Raw genomic sequence first — 15,975 nt, 5'->3', positions numbered from 1 at the left:
GGACGTGAATCGTGACGTAAACGCAGACTCCGTGATTTCTGCCGGCTAGCGGTGCGGTGTGCAACCTTCCTTTGCAAGCCTCAGAGATTCGTGACATTCATGAAGTAAAGAAAATTCCTCCAAGGTGGCGCCTCTTGTCCTAGGAAGTCATCACGCTTGTACTTGCGAGATTGGCCTGTGGCGGCGATACCTGTATTTTGGTTCTTGCTATTTTCTACATTACAAGAGCTTTGTTTTCAGGAAGAGTGGCGTTTTTGTGATCAGGAGCTGCTATTCTATGGATACAAGCCAACTTCAATTTCTCCTCAGTGTCCCTTTAACGCAGTGCGACAATCTGTGGGAAGCGCCGATACGATCGCTCGCCTGAGGAACGCTTGACAGCCGGGCTGCTGACATCGCGTACGACCGGCGCTTGTCGCTAATTGTCCAGACTTCCTCCGACCCGATCAGTAGTTTATTTTTAACTGCTTTATTCAGAAGTATGATTGGGGACCATTCGTGCTATTTGAAACGCATAACTTGTTAAGCCTGGACTCCATGTACGCGAAAACTCGCGCGAACGCGAAGGCGACGGCGGCAAGCGACGAGCGACGCCGTCGCGCGAAGCAAAATGCATGTGTCGCTTGCCGTGTCGCTCGGATCTGCACCCACAGAAAATTTCGCTCGTCGCCCGGAAGTCCCCCACGCGACTGGCCAATCAGAGCCCCCCAAAGCCGTTTCCGGTTTGCCCACGGTTTCTCACGGGCACATCTCACGAAACCAGCCCGTCGTCTTGGTCATCGCCACCGTAGAGAAAATATTTGGTTTTGTAGCTGAGAGGCAGACCCGCACGATTTAAATAATTAAAACAATCTACTTGTTGGGTGCGGAGGGCTAACAGCATTTGGAGCGGGCTACGCGAGCGGGCGTACTGCAGGGAGAGATGCGTGTCGAGCCGCGGGTACCGGCGCTCGATCCACCGTGCCGCTGCGCTCCAACTGTGCAGAAACACTCGCGGCGCGCATTCTCAGTGGTATATTATAGTTTGCTCACTTACAGTCAGGTTGCGGTGACAGTTTATGGGAGTGTTTTTACTAAGCCGGAGTGCACAGGCACCGAACGAAGGCACACATCCCCCGTGAACCCGTGATGTGACTTCGTCTCCGCAAGCACGCCTTTGGCTATCTCCACTGCTGCTACACCGCTGCCGTAGAGGAAATATTCCTTTGGCCCTGACTATGAGGCACACTCACAAAATTTTAAGAGAGAGAACAGGTTACGGCCGTGTTTCTAAGCTTGAGTGCGCAAAGCACGGAATCCGCTGCGCACGTCGCGGGTTCGCGTCGCCTGCCGCCTTCGCTTGCATGGAGGTTGCCCACAAGCGACAGAGCGAACGCCAGCCGTCGCCGCCGCCGTCGCCTTCGCGTTCGCGTGAGTTTTCGCGTACATGGAGTCCAGGCTTTATCCACAAAACAGCAACGGCGACGACTGCTGCTGGACGTAAAGCAGTGCTCTGCGGTTTGGGTCACACCGGCGCTTCCCGTTCATCGTATGCGCGCCCTGCGATGTGAGCAATAGTTGAGTTCAGATCGCTGTTGTTAAAACTACACTCGTTGGTCATTTGCATTCGCTTAAACTTGTGAATTCGCTGTTCACAACCGCCGAATTCACAGACGTAACCCTGCGGGCTCTCTAGGCCTAGTCGTCGCCGAAGGGAAGGGAGTCGCCGTCGATTTGGCAAGTGCTTATCGCTGGTGTAAGGCCGCGCTTCATCAATGCGCATATCTTTTTTATTCCTTTAGCTTGTGGTCACTGCGGGCCTCCGGTCTACGCCCCCCCCCCCCCCTACCCCCCCCCCCCCCCCCCCAAGCAGTGGCAAAGGCGCAGGAAGCACTGGCTGCTTGACAGCACCACTGTGACGGCCGAGGACACCTGGCGCCAAGAAAGCATGCGAGGCGCGAACAACGAGCACGTGGGACCCCTTGACCTCAGGCAGCATTCCCACGGCGGCAGAATGCGAACCACCCCGCATTCCGCGATGGGCCCCTTTTTTTTCTTCTTTTTTCTGGCATTCTCGATGGCACCGAAGCGTCGCGGTTCTCCGCCGTCTGACATTCCTGCGACGAGCCAGTGGGTCAGTGGTCCCGCCAAATAGCTAAAAAAAAATAACACACCTGTCACCGTTTATTCTTCGATCGCCCCACGTAACTCACTGCCAGTCCACGTATTTATGTATGTTTCCAAAAAAATTAAAATGACTATAGTCGGATACAGCCTAAGTCTGCAGTGAAGCTCCGCCCACATTCACGACTGGCGCGCAGATTTCCTCCACGACAAAAAAAAAAGTAGACTGTTGTTAAAACTTCTCTTGTCGCCTAAACAATAAGCTAATCAAGGGAAAACTGGTATAAGCTCTAGAATTTTCTTACCTGGCTTGTTTAATAAAGTCAAATGTTAAAATGATGATTTCGTTTACTTTTGTGACTTGCTAGCAGAGTAATGCAGTACGCCGCGGACCGTGGCCAGTGTTAACAACTGCTGTTTTTTTTTAAAGTTGTATCCTACTATAAACACCAACAGGCGCACACATTCTCTCTCCTGTCTCTTTCCACGTATACCGCGTCGGTGGACCAGGGCATTTAGTTCAATTTTTATCTTTTTTATTTATTTATGACACCCTGCAGACCCTGAAGACCAAGCAGCACGAGGGGAGCACAGTAAATAACATCACAAGACATACTGCAACACCAAAATGCAAGCAAAAACTCCTCGGAAGATCAAGACCCAAACTACTGCCTTAGCGCGGCTTACCAGTTTCACCTGCGCAGAAAACCGACCATACAGTTTAAGCCTGGACTCCATGTACGCGAAAACTCACGCGAACGCGAAGGCGACGGCGGCAAGCGACGAGCGACGCCGTCGCGCGAAGCAAAATGCATGTGTCGCTTGCCGTGTCGCTCGGATCTGCACCCACAGAAAATTTCGCTCGTCGCCCGGAAGTCCCCCACGCGACTGGCCAATCAGAGCCCCCCAAAGCTGTTTCCGGTTTGTCCACGGTTTCTCACGGGTACATCTCACGAAACCCGCCCGTCGTCTTGGTCGTCGCCACCGTCGATAAAATATTTGGTTTTGTAGCTGAGAGGCAGACCGCATGATTTAAATAAATAAAACAATCTACTTGTTGGGTGCGGAGGGCTAACAGCATTTGGAGCGGGCTACGCGAGCGGGCGTACTGCAGGGAGAGAGGCGTGCCGAGCCGCGGGTACCGGCGCTCGATCCACCGTGCCGCTGCGCTCCAACTGTGCAGAAACACTCGCGGCGCGCATTCTCACGGGTAAACTATAGTTTGCTCACTTACAATCAAACTGCGGTGACAGTTTATGGCAGTGTTTTTACTAAGCCGGAGTGCACAGGCACCGAACGAAAGCACACCTCCCCCGTGAACCCGTGATGTGACTTCCGTCTCCGCAAGCACGCCTTTGGCTATCTCCACTGCCGCTACACCGCTGCCGTAGAGGAAATATTCCTTTGGCCCTGACTATGAGGCACACTCACAAAGTTTTAAGAGAGAGAACAGGTTACGGGCGTGTTTCTAAGCTTGAGTGCGCAAAGCACGGAATCCGCTGCGCACGTCGCGGGTTCGCGTCGCCTGTCGCCTTCGCTTGCATGGAGGTTGCCCACAAGCGACGGAGCGAACGCCAGCCGTCGCCGCCGCCGTCGTCTTCGCGTTCGCGTGAGTTTTCGCGTACATGGAGTCCAGGCTTTACAGTTTGAACGTGAGCAGCAGGGCAGCCTGCCTTTTCTCGACGCTCTACTCGCAAGACACGGCAGAGGCTTGCGGTTCTCGGTACACAGGAAGCCAGCCCACACGGGACGGTACCTCCATTTCAACTCGAACCATACCCCTCCCCACAAGGCATCTGTCATTACATATCTTTATTGAAGACGGCCGACACCACATGTTCCTCACGTGAAGAAAAAAGAAACGAGAACCGAGTCGTCCCCGATCTCAAAAAAAAAAAAAATGGGGTACCCCAGTTCATTCGTCCGACGCATTAGCCGAAAAAAAAAGACAAAACAAAAACAGCTACATTCTTTCCTCATGCACTGCGCCAGAAGCACAAATACCCCAGTTCATTCGTCCGACGCATTAGCCGAAAAAAAAAGACAAAACAAAAACAGCTACATTCTTTCCTCATGCACTGCGCCAGAAGCACAAAATTGGCTGTCGTTTAGCTCTGGTTAAACCTGGTAGGTAGCGAGATCTACAGGCCATGACTACGCTTAGGCTTCGCTGTGGTTAAGCGATGCAATGCTACTGATGATTTACTTCGCTAATCTCTTTCTATGCTTGTTTCGTTCCAACGCTGAAGTATGGCTTCCTTCAGACGCCAAACTCGCACGTCGTCTTCTACCTTCGCGAGCTCGTCTAGCCGCGTCGTCGTTACGACGCTTATCGAGACGTTTGACGTGCTGTTCTTCGGTCTCTTCGTCACGCTGTCTCGTCCTTGTTTCGTTCCGACGCCGAAGTCTGGCTTCTTTCAGCCTAGCCGACTCGACGTTCTCCAGAATGGCCGAAGCACAAGACAGCGCGGCCCGCTTCTGGGAAGGCAGCAGCGCCCCTTCTGTGCCCTTGCTATTGTCCCCCTTGCCCCGCATAAGGTTCCCGTCGCCGCTGAATGGATCGATTAGCTACGGACAGGGGATAATTGAGGGGCTTTAACCACGATGTCTCCCCAACCCCGTCTGCAGACGCCAGTTCGTATGCCCTCAACACGGACACCGTGGCCCTCATGTGTTTGGTCGCCCTTTCCTGCGAGCTCCGAGCGACGACGCCGGTAGACGAGACGCCGAACAAACGATGCGGCTCGCCTCCCGCTACGCCGAACCATGTATACTGCATACACACTGCAGCAGATCCTCTCCCTATACTACGCATGCGCACAACTGGCGAGGCGAGCGGCGTCTGCTCCACGACGAGCGCAACGGCGGAGTGACGTTCATGCCAGATGGCGCGCCGAGCGATGCGACCACGGCGAAAGTGCGACCATGCTGAAGAGGCGAAGCGGCTGCCATAATGTAGCTCTCGCTACAAAAACGCGTTTGCACCCCATACGTGATAGGCGTGAGCGTGACGCTGGCGCGCATTCTCGGTAAAGAAGGGGTGCTGCAAACAACGCACAAACCGACACAAACCACCATCGGACGCCTTCTCCCCAGCCCGAGGGACCGTCACGCTTGAAGAAAAGGCCCAAGGCGTATAGTATACAAAATTCCCTGCTCGGTCTGCCGGGCCTCGTACATAGGGGAAAAGAAGAACTTCGGGGAAAGAATGAGTCAGCACAAAGCGGACGTCCGACGCAGATGAACCGTCAACGCAGAGCGGTGGCCGAACACAGAGAGGCAAGCGACCACCGAACTGAATTTGACGGCGCTAGTATTGCACTGGAAACCGAAGCTAATCCGCGCAGGAGGCTCCTGCTGGAGTCGTGGTGCACATCCAACAGACACGGGAGAATGTTAATCGCTCCCTGCGGACACTTCCCTCTTCTCACATCCATGGTTTGCGGCCACTGACCCGGAGGTCAAAGGTGGTGCAGGCGGCTCTCTCCCCTCAAACACACATGTGGCTCGTGCGACGCCGCCGGCGCCACTGACCCGGAGGTCAAAGGTGGTGCAGGCGCTCTCTCCCCTCAAACACACATGTGGCTCGTGCGACGCCGCCGGCGCCAACTGAAACCATCCTTGGTACAGCGGATTCGAATATTTGAAATTCCCATGGAAAATACGTTACTGTACATCAAGACAATGTGAGGTTTCTATGACCACTGCAGCGTTGTAGGATACCTCGCCTTAATCTATGCTTATGCCGTTCGGGGTTCACGCCGTCGAATCTACGTGCGTCATGCGAGGACGTTGAATCCATAGATCATTTCATCATCTACTGCCGACGGTTTGCACGGCAGAGAATTCAGTTTTTGGCGGCTGCGTTTTCATGGAGGAAAAACGCTAAGGCGCCCGTGTGCTGTGCGATGGCAGTGCACGTTAAAGATCACCAGGTGGTCGAAATTATTCCGGAGCCCTCCACTACGGCACCTATTTCTTCATTTCTTCTTTCACTCCCTCCTTTATCCCTTCCCTTACGGGAAGGCGCGGTTCAGGTGTCCAACGATATATGAGACAGATACTGCGCCATTTCCTTTCCCCAAAAAACCAATTATTATTATTATTATTATTAATCCGCTCGCTCAATTAGGACTGCCGTTTACTCTTCCCGTCCTCCTCTCATTCGGTGCAACCGTCAAAGGGCATGCCATTTGGCAAGTGTGCCACAAGTATATCAGTGCAACTGGGAGATTTTTGTGTTAACTTCTCGATACTTTTTTCTATTTCCTCCTCTCAAAATTATTTGCTTTCTTATCAATCCTCAAAATCAGTACTTGTACTCGCACAGCTTTGTTTCCTTGATTCCAACTCGATTTCCTCATGCTGAATCAAATTAAGTATTTCCTTTTCACTCCCAATCATCTTAATTGATAAGCCGGTTGTTATTCACTTGGATTAGACATTCCCTGTTTGGACCTGCACCAAACCCTGGCCAATCCCCCACCGTGGGTATGTGCCATCATCTTTTCAGGCAACAACAACTGAAACCAACGGCGAGCTGTCCATACCCTGGCCAATCCCCCACCGTGGTTATGTGCCATCATCTTCTCAGGCAACAACAACTGAAACCAACGGCGAGCTGTCCATACCCTGGCCAATCCCCCACCGTGGTTATGTGCCATCATCCTCTCAGGCAACAACTGAAACCAACGGCGAGCTGTCCATACCCTGGCCAATCCCCCACCGTGGTTATGTGCCATCATCTTCTCAGGCAACAACAACAACTGAAACCAACGGCGAGCTGTCCATGTTGAGCCGGCTTCTGACGAATAAGGGTAATGGCCCCGTCCCGTTCTTCCCACGAATGGCCACCCTTTATTCTGTCGCTGTCCCCAGACGCCCTTTTCCGGGAAGTCATCCCCGCCCGGTGAAGCGCGGGAAGATCCCGCCGAGCCTTTCTTAGAGCGGCGCCGTTCTATTGTATCTTCGGGCGGTCAGACGACACGTTGCCAGATAACCTCACCTAATTATCAAGAAATTTAATTTGGTAGTATATGCGCGATGCTACTTTCAGCCGGCTCGTCATGTTTGTGCATTTGCTGCCAGTATCAGTGCGTTTTTAGTCCTCGCAGAAACGCGCTCGAAGGAACAAGACATAATGTAGTAGTAGTAGTAGTAAGTGGTTTTATTAAAAAATAATAAAAAGGAAGGAAAGATTTTTGCTAGCCCCGGAATCTTCCATCGATACTGACGCACCTGAGCTGGGGCAGCGGAAATAAATGACAGCAGGCAGAACGGGGAAATTAAATGAAAGAGGTGAGGGGACAGGAAGAATGTAGTAGTAGTACTAGTAGTAGTACTAGTAAGTGGTTTTATTAAAAATAAAAATAAGAAAGGAAGGAAAGATTTTTGCTAGCTCCGGCATCTGCCATCGATACTGAAGCACCTGAGCTGGGGCAGCGGAAATAAAGGACAGCAGGCAGAACGGGGAAATTAAATGAAAGAGGTGAGGGGACAGGAAGAATGTAGTAGTAGTACTAGTAGTAGTACTAGTAAGTGGTTTTATTAAAAATAAAAATAAGAAAGGAAGGAAAGATTTTTGCTAGCTCCGGTGTGAGGGGACAGGAAGAATGTAGTAGTAGTACTAGTAGTAGTACTAGTAAGTGGTTTTATTAAAAATAAAAATAAGAAAGGAAGGAAAGATTTTTGCTAGCTCCGGCATCTGCCATCGATACTGAAGCACCTGAGCTGGGGCAGCGGAAATAAATGATAGCAGGCAGAACGGAGAAATGAAATGAAAGAGGTGAGGGGACAGGAAGAAAGGATAGGGAGGGGGGGAGGTACTGTACACGAAAACTATTTACACAATAATAATAAATAATATATGCAGGTTGCGCGCGTGATATGTTCATGAAAAAGGGATAAAAACGCAGCAGGCAGAACGGGGAAATTAAATGAAAGAGGTGAGGGGACAGGAAGAATGTAGTAGTAGTACTAGTAGTAGTACTAGTAAGTGGTTTTATTAAAAATAAAAATAAGAAAGGAAGGAAAGATTTTTGCTAGCTCCGGCATCTGCCATCGATACTGAAGCACCTGAGCTGGGGCAGCGGAAATAAAGGACAGCAGGCAGAACGGGGAAATTAAATGAAAGAGGTGAGGGGACAGGAAGAATGTAGTAGTAGTACTAGTAGTAGTACTAGTAAGTGGTTTTATTAAAAATAAAAATAAGAAAGGAAGGAAAGATTTTTGCTAGCTCCGGCATCTGCCATCGATACTGAAGCACCTGAGCTGGGGCAGCGGAAATAAATGATAGCAGGCAGAACGGAGAAATGAAATGAAAGAGGTGAGGGGACAGGAAGAAAGGATAGGGAGGGGGGGAGGTACTGTACACGAAAACTATTTACACAATAATAATAAATAATATATGCAGGTTGCGCGCGTGATATGTTCATGAAAAAGGGATAAAAACGCGCGCGCACAACACTATGCACACTGCAGCTGGAGTGGGGCTTCCAGCTGTTAATCGTCCAAGGTAGCACTCGAAGAGAGTTCGGTCACTCATAATGTGTGTGATTCTCCAATTCACACCACTTCTTATTTCATGGTTCTGATATGTGAGCTGTATTTAAAGAGCCTTCACTAACTTTGGCACTGTCCACATCAGCTGCCGTGTCACATAACGCACGGAGTTGTAGGCCGGAGCTAGATCGCTGCAGTATCGCTACAGCCACCACGTGTTCCACGAATGGATGTCATAAACAACTGGTCGGCTGGTCTTTGAAAGCAAAGCCTCCCAACAGGTTTATTCCCTTACTCCCGTTCCGGAAGAAGCAAGCTTCTCTGGCTAAGCTTGTCGTCCCGGTTAGCTCAGTTGTTAGAGCGACTGCTCCGGTGAAGCGGTGTTCCTGGATTCGAACCCCGGACCAGGACGAATTTTTCTTTAGCTATGAAATTTCTGAAAAAGCTGTATAGTTTTCTTTTGTAGCCGCATGGTTGCGTTCGGGTGGCTGCCAATGAGTAATTACTCCCTTATTACAAATCTACTCCACCTCGGGGGTTTCCCTTAAAAAATTGACCAACAGCGGCATGTTTTGGCCGGTGTTCCCCATCCAAGATGACACCAAGTAGAGAATGCGCGACACAAATTATGATTTCAGTAGAGTGCTTTTAACTTGTGTTGCAACTGCTTCCGTTCTGTGTTGAGAACTGTTGCACGGAAACGGCTGAGCAGCTCTAATTCCTACCAGGACTGCCCGGGTGGTTGGTGATGAAAAGCTTTTATTGAGTCAAAAAAGAGGCGAGGCTCTCTAAAGAGCCCCGCAATGGGTGGAGTCATTATTCCGGGACCCCATTAGTCGAAGCCGCCAGCTTAGCCCTCTTTACCAAGGTCTTTTGGGTTCGAGCAAGCATGCAGGCCGCCTCCCATTCCTCTCCGGAGACTTTCGGGCGGCGGAGCCGCGCGCTAAGGAGCTTCACAGAAACGATGCTATCTCGTTGGTTTCCGTTTTAAAACTGGTTTGTTAACAAAAGTGTGTGGGAGCCTTCCACTACGGCACCTCATTCTTCCTTTCTTCTTTCACTCCCTCCTTTATCCCTTGCCTTACGGCGCGGTTCGGGTGTGCAACGATACATGAGACAGATACTGCGCCATTTCCTTTCCCCCCAAAACCAATTATTATTATTATTAGATTATATGGCAAATGAACGCTTCTAAAATATTGCTTTTGGATAGAAACACATGTTTTTACATTACTAACATTAACTTGGTGTACGCGGCCGTCAGTGCGGCGGGGGGGGGGGGGGGGGGGGGGGTTGCTGTCATTGCCCGCTAAGCGCCTGAGGCAAAAAGTAAGATGTAGTATGGATGATGGTTGAGGCATATGAATAAGAAACGATGGGAGGCCAAAATTTTCTGGTACTTATACCGATGCAGTATCGACACTACATTGAGGCGAAGAACTATAGATGGCTTGCTCATAAATATAAATTTCAAAGGGAAGAATGCGATAGTAAGACAACTTTAATTGAAACGAAAAGTACGATCCTCAGAAATACTCACTGGCAAAAGAAAAATGTTGGATAAGACGACGTTGGAGCTGTATAACACGGCTAAATCCAGGATTAAAAGGAAAATCATGTCCAGCTTTCTCGGCAAAAATTTTGAAATTTGGAAAATTGTAAGACACTGTTATGGAAATATTGAAGGTAATGGTCCATTATTATTATATGTAGCAAAATCTTCCTTTTAAAGTGCTTCCATCGATCGCATGGAACAGTTGAGACTGCCTTCGAAAACCAATGGGGAACGTTTTGACGTCAGCAAAAACGTGAATAGAAAAAAGAAAAATACAAGACTGCCGTCGAATGATCTGCGGGTATATTGACTGCTATAGCGAAATCTTACATTATATGAAAAAACTGTTGTTGATAAACGATTTCCCGTTCAAAAATGCGTTTCACCAGAATTGCTTGGTATGCAAAGGGAGTGCTTTGCTTTTCCAGCAAAAATTTCATACCACGGATGACGTTTGCTGTTGCTGCATGCAAGACAGGAAAACTACTAATGCAGATGACAATGGACGTGCACGCAAAAATCCGTGAAGGATAAACGAAAACTTATTTGGAAAGCTTCACAAAATGCGTGCTCACTGTTTTATTAAAACGCTATACTTTCTGAAATGAATATGTGCTCTTTATTTTGTTTTTTCCTTACGAAGATATAACCTGAAAAAAAAAACGATTCCTCCAGTAAATTCGGAAAAAGCCCAATTTCTCCCGACTATCAACTCTGAAAATAAAACCAGTTTTTCTCGCCCCAAATCTTGAATAAAATAATACCCGAAACTGAAGGACCGTACATGTCTCCGAAATTTATCCTGTATACGTCATAGTGCGAGCCTCCTCTGAATAAAATGAGCAAGTTGTTGAAGACACATACAAGGCACTTCCTAGCACGCTTCGTGAAGACGTCTTCGTGAAGCACGCTCGTTAGCAGATTATTCGCCGACGTTTCGTCAAGACATATTTCACATATTCGATTTCACGTCATTTTTTCCCCGCTTTACAACCAAACGTCCACGACAGCTCAAGCAGAAGATACTAATCAGACAACTTGAGAAGCCGCATTTTTACACGCTCAAAGACGCTTGCAAAAGCATTTCTTGTACTACACGGACTGGGTCTGGCGCGCAATATGTGTTTGGCGGCTCAACAAGACTCCCCAAGCTCTAATCACTGCGTCGTCAACGAAAGGAGGAGAGAGATATCCACAAGCATCCGTTTCCCATTAGAGGAAAAAATAAACAAGAACAAAGCATAGCCTTTGCCGGGACCCTTTCCGCCAGTGAGCCCACACATTGCCTCACCCTCTGCAAAGATCAAGGAGGCAGCCGCCCTCCCCAGAGGTGCATCTCCCTTTCTATCGGCCCGTCGCCCCGGGCATGGATGAAAAAGAGAGGCCGACGGCCCCCTCGACGGAACAGACGTCCTGGAAAAGGGGAGAGATCACGGCTTCGGTCGGGGACGCTGCCAAACGTGCTCCTGCACACAGCCGCTCCAAGGCCATATCTCTGTCGGCGCCGATAGCAAAGAAAAGGGGGGGATTTGGGGAAGGCCGGAAAGGGAGCGGAGGGGTGCGAAAAGCAAACAGCAGCTGCACCTGCGCCGATTCCAACGAGCGAAGAAACAGCCGGGCAGCTCAAAAACGTCAAGTGTTGGGGAGGGGGGAGGTCTCCTTGTTCTTTGCTGTTTACTCACCGAAGCTCGCTCTGAAGGTTTTTGCGAAGGCAACCGTATTCGCTTGGATTGTTTGGTTTCGCTGAGTGGTTTGTGATGAATGCAGCGGACAGGCGTTCAACTAAAATTCGCAGGATCGTTTCAGCAGACGGAAGGCGTCACGAATAATATAGTGTGGTATGGCGTTGAAATGAGGCTCAAACGACCGCGTGACGCCATCGTGGTACGTACGCCTGTCGGGAGCTTCGGCTTCAGAGGTGCGTACTGCCTTACCCCGGCGCCTTTGTCTGATCTCAACACTTGCGAGTTCGCAAGTCAAGATCCTGCGCATTCGCTGCGCATCGTGGGCGTTGTTCGCTCAGGCTTCACGCATGTAATGAGCTTAGATATGGCCATACAGTCACTCCAGAACATAGATTACTGTGCCGCACTGCGCACGGATTGACACACAGCTCCTATTAATTTGCCGCATATATGGTAGCCGAAGTGATAAAGGCGGTGTAGCGGCACTGAAGAAAGTCCTCCGGATCACGTGTCTGTAGCGTGCTACCCACTTGCCTTCCTGCTCAGAATAAAAGGACTTTCAATCAGTGAATGAACATCGTCGGATTTGTGGGTCTATTGTTGGAGAGCGCCTTTGCAGGTGGTGCATGGAAGCATCCAGCATCAGGAGGACCGGGTCAAATGGCCCGCCGCTTCTGCCCCATTTTCTAAAGCCCCGCCCAACCCCCCCGCACGATTGCGGAGGGTTAATTGCTGCCCCAAAGGTGGGGCCTTTTCATTTCGCGGTTGGCTGCCTATGATGAAATAAAATTTTTCGTAAGGGGGGGGGGGGGGGGTATAGGGATGATGAGGATCCAAATGAGCGATAACTTCCCGGAAGTGACGAAAATTCAAGCATTGCGGACTCATGACGCCTTTGCGCAGCCCCATGTATGCGAACGCAGCTTGGTGCGCTCTTTGCCCGCGTGTCTGAACCGCTGAAATAAATATTAAGAAAAAATAAGAGGAAAGACCACTGACTTCAAAACACAAGTGACACCATTCCCTCTATCCCGTATTAAATACCGCCATCGAAGCAGCGTAGTACGTAAACAAGCTGTCGTACCGGCACAAGGCTCCGAAAACTTTTCCAACGTCTCAATCCGTGTGTCAGACGTAGGCAAGAGACCAAAGCAAAGAACTCGTGTCGGCACCTGCAAAAAAGAAAAAAAGTCAAGGCCTCATTCGTCGCCAGCCACTCAACCGCTAAAATCACTAAAGAAACAACAAAAAACGCGTGCACCCTTCTGACCCATCGCTCCTCTCAACAAAGTACTCGGCGTACACACATACACACACCGCACAGTACCCAGCCGCATTCTCTTCCGCGAACCGCAAGTCGAACCCACGTCCCTTGGTCTTCTCGGGGGTCACAGCAAACGAGCGCCTCTCTCCCTTCGACACTCCCTTCCGCGGGCACTTTCTCCCGCCATTGTGAACGCTCCCTTAGTTTATGGCTTTCCTAATCTGCGGCGCGGCGCCATCATAACTTATGCTGAGACTCCCAATTTCTTCTTTTGCCTTTTCTCGAGTACCCGCCGCGGAGGCTCAGTGGTTAGGGCGCTCGGCTACTGATCCGGAGTTCCCGGGTTCGAACCCGACCGCGGCGGTTGCGCTTTTATGGAGGCAAAATTAACGCTAAAGGCGCCAGTGTGCTGTGCGATGTCAGTGCAGACAGACAGACAGACAGACAGACAGAAAAACTTTATTGAGCAAGTGAGTTTTAGGCCCAGCTGGGTCCCGCACTGCATCAAGTAGGTCATGTCGGGACATGACGTCGGCAGCCCGAGTCACCGCAGCAAGCTGTGATGTCGGGTCTGCAGACATGAGCAGGACCTCCCAGTCCTGCTGTTGCTGTTGTTAGCCTATCAAAAGATGGCACATACCCACACTGGGGAATCGGCCAAGAATCGGGTGGCTATTCACCTGAACGCAGTTAGCAAAAGGGAAAAGCACGTGGGAGCGCAACACCGGTGAATTCTACCTCATGAACAGAAAAGGGATGAGAGTTTTGATTTCAAAATTATAAGCATAATAATAAAGGGAGGGATTAAATAATAATGATTAAGTCAAAATGTAATAATGGATAGAAAAGAAAAGTTTGGAACGCTTAGCAAGGCAGTCGGTGAGATTCTATCAGGAAATTTAGAACAGCGGTACAAACAGATCTGTGGCTCCCAGCTCGAGATGGCGTGCTCTCCCTCCACTACGGCACCTCTCTCTTCCTTTCTTATTTCACTCCCTCCTTTATCCCTTCCCTTACCGCGCGGTTCAGGTGTCCAACGATATGAGACAGATACTGCGCCATTTCCTTTCCCCCAAAACCAATTATTATTATGATTTTCTCGAGCGCGATTCCCGGCAGCGGAGGGCAGTTGTTGTTGTTGTTGCCTCAAATACGATGGCACATACCCACGGTGGGGGATTGGCTAGGGTTTGGTGCAGATCCAAACAGGGAAAATCTCATCCAGGTTTATCTCAAGCGGCTCATAAATTGAGAGGATTGTGAGCGAACAAGTAAATCACGAATTTTGAGAGAGCTTGAGGAAATCGGAATGGAAGTCAAGGAACCAAAGCGGTGCGAGTAGAATAACTAAATTTTGAGAATTAATGAGAAAGAAAATAATTTTGAGAGGGAAGAAAAGGCATCGATAAGTTAACACAAAAATCTCCCGGTTTCAATGATATACTTGTGAAGAAGCTGACACACCTGCCAAATGGCACGCCCTTTGACGGTTGCACCGAAGGAGAGGAGGACGGGAAGAGTAAACGGCAGTCCTAATTGAGCGAGAGGATTTTCCAAAAACTGAGACAGATACTGCGCCATTTCCTTTCCACAAAAACCAATTATTATTATTATTATTTTCTCGAGCGCGACAGTCCTCGCCGTGGATGCCCGAATAAGGAGCAGCCAGTGCACATTGTTGTTGCCTTTGAGACATGTCACGTACCCACGACGGGGGATTGGCCAGGGTTCCGAGGGGATAGCCCATAAATAGGAAAAGCTGGCGTCAAGCTATTTAAAGAACCTTGGGTGAAATTTCAGATTAGTTTAAAATAAAAAGAAGGAACAAAATATCGGGAGAGAATATTGGAGAATTGAAAATGTAAGATATGAAAATACCCAAAAGCTTTTTTGAATGCGGAAATTTTTTGGAAACATTTAGCAAGGGAATCTGCCGGTAGCTGTTATATAATTGTGGAGGTATTCATAAACTTGATGAGAGAATATTGGAGAATTGAAAATGTAAGATATGAAAATATCCAAAAGCTTTTTTGAATGCGGAAATTTTTTGGAAACATTTAGCAAGGGAATCTGCCGGTAGCTGTTATATAATTGTGGAGGTATTCATAAACTTGATGAGAGAACATTGGAGAATTGAAAATGTAAGATATGAAAATATCCAAAAGCTTTTTTGAATGCGGAAATTTTTTAAAAACATTTAGCAAGGGAATCTGCCGGTAGCTGTTATATAATTGTGGAGGTATTCATAAACTTGATGAGAGAATATTGGAGAATTGAAAATGTAAGATATGAAAATACCCAAAGCTTTTTTGAATGCGGAAATTTTTTGGAAACATTTAGCAAGGGAATCTGCCGGTAGCTGTTATATAATTGTGGAGGTATTCATAAACTTGATGAGAGAATATTGGAGAATTGAAAATGTAAGATATGAAAATACCCAAAAGCTTTTTTGAATGCGGAAATTTTTTGGAAACATTTAGCAAGGGAATCTGCCGGTAGCTGTTATATAATTGTGGAGGTATTCATAAACTTGATGAGAGAATATTGGAGAATTGAAAATGTAAGATATGAAAATATCCAAAAGCTTTTTTGAATGCGGAAATTTTTTGGAAACATTTATCAAGGGAATCTGCCGGTAGCTGTTATATAATTGTGGAGGTATTCATAAACTTGATGAGAGAATATTGGAGAATTGAAAATGTAAGATATGAAAATATCCAAAAGCTTTTTTGAATGCGGAAATTTTTTAAAAACATTTAGCAAGGGAATCTGCCGGTAGCTGTTATATAATTGTGGAGGTATTCATAAACTTGATGAGAGAATATTGGAGAATTGAAAATGTAAGATATGAAAATACCCAAAGCTTT

Source organism: Amblyomma americanum, chromosome 11, assembly GCF_052857255.1.
Source record: "Amblyomma americanum isolate KBUSLIRL-KWMA chromosome 11, ASM5285725v1, whole genome shotgun sequence".
Lineage (NCBI taxonomy): Eukaryota > Metazoa > Arthropoda > Arachnida > Ixodida > Ixodidae > Amblyomma > Amblyomma americanum.
This window is presented reverse-complemented; position numbering follows the sequence as displayed.